The following is a 4,234-nucleotide window of genomic DNA, read 5'->3' on the forward strand; positions in this document are numbered from 1 at the left end:
CATGTTTCGACGTACGACTGTCGTCTTCCTCAGAGTGTCACCGGATGTTATTGGTGACGCATCTTTTATCAGCTGACAAAAATGATTAAAAAAAAAATGATAAAAGATGCGTCACCAATAACATCCGGTGACACTCTGAGGAAGACGACAGTCGTACGTCGAAACATGTCAGGTAAACAAACCTAAAAAATTAGATGTCTGATAAAAAAGAAAATAAACTAACAATATTCAATATAAGACATAATGAACGTAATCGAAAGGTTTGTCCATATCCATCCTTCTGCTTTTGTGCCAGCATACTCTTGACTTTAAGAGGCATGAAGTTGTTCATCTTGCGTTCATGAAGCATGCTCTGGACCCTGTTCAGAATCCTCTTTACTTCCACAACTGAATTGCTCTCCCTCTCCATCTCTTGGATATGCGACTGAAATACATACGAGTGAATGCATTTGCCAGAGGTAAATCTCACTGAACTCCTCTTCAAAAATCTTCCTGATCTGCATTGGTGGCTTTTCCTGTGACAAAAAGAATGCTTTCAAAGCTGGATCTGTAGCAATCTCTCAATCCCTGGGAATAATGACAGCCATCGTGTCTTGCTGTGAGATTGGAGAGTTCTAAATTCAACTTCATCAAACTCACAGTACTCCTTCAGACTCTCTGTGAGCACAGTGTAGATGTGGAAATGTTGATAAATTTTGAAAATTATGTGCTCAATGAAAACATCCAGTGCGTCTGCTCCATGGTGAACACAATTGTTCAGAATATGTGCTGGACAGCCTACAGTGTAGGCTGTCCAGCACATATTCTGAACAATTGGAATATGTGCTGGACAGCCTACAGTGTAGGCTGTCCAGCACATATTCTGAACAATTGTGTTCACCATGGAGCAGACACACTGGAGGTCACCAACCCGTCGATCTCGGAGGCTTTCCCAGTCGATCTTGGGGGATGAGGAAAGAAATTGGAAGATTATACAGAAATACACTGCAGTATATCTGATTGGCGTTCATATTACATGTCTTCCGATAGGCCCAGTACAGCTTTCCCCCTCTGTGTTGCAGGGTTCTTTTTTTTTAACTCCTGCTGCTTACGTCTTACGTCTCTGAGCGTCATCACCATGGTGATAGCCTCGCAATACAGTTCAGGGTTCTCCACGAGGGGTTTTAGAGGTGCGAGCCGCCCCCTTTCTGCAGGGGCGCAGATAGGATTTTTGAACTGGGGGGGACTGAGCTGTCAGCAAATGATTCCATTTTATATATATATATATATATATATATATATATATATATATATATATATATACACACACACACTACCGTTCAAAAGTTTGGGGTCACTTTGAAATGTCCTTATTTTTGAAAGAAAAGCACTGTTCTTTTCAATGAAGATCACTAAACTAATCAGAAATCCACTCTATACATTGCTAATGTGGTAAATGACTATTCTAGCTGCAAATGTCTGGTTTTTGGTGCAATATCTCCATAGGTGTATAGAGGCCCATTTCCAGCAACTATCACTCCAGTGTTCTAATGGTACAATGTGTTTGCTCATTGCCTCAGAAGGCTAATGGATGATTAGAAAACCCTTGTACAATCATGTTAGCACCGCTGAAAACAGTTTAGCTCTTTAGAGAAGCTATAAAACTGACCTTCCTTTGAGCAGATTGAGTTTCTGGAGCATCACATTTGTGGGGTCGATTAAATGCTCAAAATGGCCAGAAAAATGTCTCGACTATATTTTCTATTCATTTTACAACTTATGGTGGGAAATAAAAGTGTGACTTTTTATGGAAAACACAAAATTGTCTGGGTGACCCCAAACTTTTGAACGGTAGTGTGTATACATGTTATTTCACCTCCCTCACTGCCATCACCAGGAACTACCTGCAGGCCAGGACAATGATAACATAGCCTATGGAAATCCAAAGTTTACACATTATCATCACGCACAGAAATTGCAAAACTGCAAAACTAGTTTTAAAACCGCTAAGTTCCAACTGTTAACCATAGCGAGAGGCTGGGCTATGTGTGTGTGTGTAAAGTGTAAACCAGTGCATCCTGACTTTCTAACTATGCCTGAGTGTTGCGTGAGCGGCAGTCAGTCAACAACTCTTCGCAAAGTTTCCTTATGAAACAATATGCTCGCTGAAATTATGGCAGGGAACGCCAGATTAAACATTAAAACTGCCTTCTGAGCACTGTATCTACAGGCTACCACCGAAAGGAGGCTACCAGAAAGGCATCTCTACTCCGTACGATTTTACTTTCACTACGACATTACTTTGAACAGACTATCAAAAAATTGCAAGGTGATATGATAAAGTAAGGCACAGTTTACTTACAGTCGTTTTTTTTTTTTTTTGAAAAAATGATGCAATCGTTTTCTGCCTTTTGGCACCCTTCATCATGCCGTGTTGGGGTCCTGAACTAGGAGGAGCTGTCCCCGATATGCCTGTCAAACTTGTAACCATAGCAACCAAGCTCGAGCTCGCAACCTGTGCAGTCTGCGCAGTTGCAGCTATGTCTGTACTGCTGTGCACCTCAATAAACCGAATGGTAATTAGTCTTTTGATTTTTCCGTGAGGTTTGCCTTATGCAAAGAACGACAGCATAGACGTTTTTTCCTCCCTATAAGTGGGGGGGGGGGACCGAACGAGGTGAATTTAAATCTGGGTGGGACGAATCCCCCCCTATCTGCGCCCGTGCCTTTCTGTGACTCCCGCCCCCGTTTAATTTCTGCCGCCCCTTTACAAAAGGAAGCATGATATTGCCTATAAAACCGTGAGGATATAACCTGGCTGTCAGTGTTACTGTAGCTCTTTAAGTGTTTCCGCGGAGTGGTGGATCGGACTCGAGCCTGGCATGAACCGCTCCGACGCGCTATAATGAGACCAATCACCAGCCAATCAGGAGACTTAATCAAACTCATCCCCCGCCCACCAATCTATCACCAGCCAATCAGGAGACTTAATCAAACTCATCCCCCGCCCACCAATCTACCACCAGCCAATCAGGAGACTTAATCAAACGCATCCCCCGCCTACTTGTGTCCGTGTCTGAGACGTTGAGTTTTCACAGAAGGAGGGAAGAAGTTGACTGAGGTAAGACTCATCTCATTCTCATCTCATTATCTCTAGCTGCTTTATCCTGTTCTACAGGGTCACAGGCAAGCTGGAGCCTATCCCAGCTGACTACGGGCGAAAGGCGGGGTACACCCTGGACAAGTCGCCAGGTCATCACAGGGCTGACACATAGACACAGACAACCATTCACACTCACATTCACACCTACGGTCAATTTAGAGTCACCAGTTAACCTAACCTGCATGTCTTTGGACTGCGGGGGAAACCGGAGCACTCGGAGGAAACCCACGCGGACACGGGGAGAACATGCAAACTCCACACAGAAAGGCCCTCGCCGGCCCCGGGGCTCGAACCCAGGACCTTCTTGCTGTGAGGCGACAGCGCTAACCACTACACCACCGTGCCGCCCTGAGGTAAGACTATGTGATAAATTAACGAATGAATAAGATAGGAATTTCAACATATAGGGCTTAAGTTTGTTACCGTTAAATAAGCATTGCTTGTACAGTAACGTTATGTCATTACAACGCTGACCCACTTTTAACGTGCCGAGTACCAACTGTAGCCGCTAACAAATGCTAATTAGCTTGCTGTCAAGTTTTTCCTTTGTCGAGCTTTAAGCGTAAGGTCATGGATGTTACTGCTGCTTGTTCCTGCCAGAATATGATGCGTGATATGAACCTAACTATAAGGCACTCACTGACCGTGTTCAGTCACAGCCATCACATTGACTTGAGTTGCGTGATGAACTGTAACCTCTGTAGCATGACAGCAGTCATTGGTAGTAGCATCACTGCAAGTTCATATTTGTCTTTATTGTGTATGTATGGTTAAAGAAAATCAGTTCATGTTGAATTGAAGTTGTCATTTTGTCACTTAAGTTACAATTTGTGATATATCATCACTGTTGTGTTGTAATTTCAGTTGACAATTTCCATTTTATGTTGCTGTGAAATTAATTAATTTAGTGTTACAATACAAACAAGACAGTGCAACTGATGTTAACAGTTCAGCTTTCTCATTACAATATTATTAGTTGATATTAATAACAATCTGAGTCATTGGTGGTTCATTCATTCTGCTCACTACAGATATAGGCCTATATATTTTTTGTGTATAGTTAATTTCCATTGTATGTTGTACTGAAATTAA

This window comes from Neoarius graeffei, chromosome 1 (assembly GCF_027579695.1).
Source record: "Neoarius graeffei isolate fNeoGra1 chromosome 1, fNeoGra1.pri, whole genome shotgun sequence".
Taxonomy (NCBI): domain Eukaryota; kingdom Metazoa; phylum Chordata; class Actinopteri; order Siluriformes; family Ariidae; genus Neoarius; species Neoarius graeffei.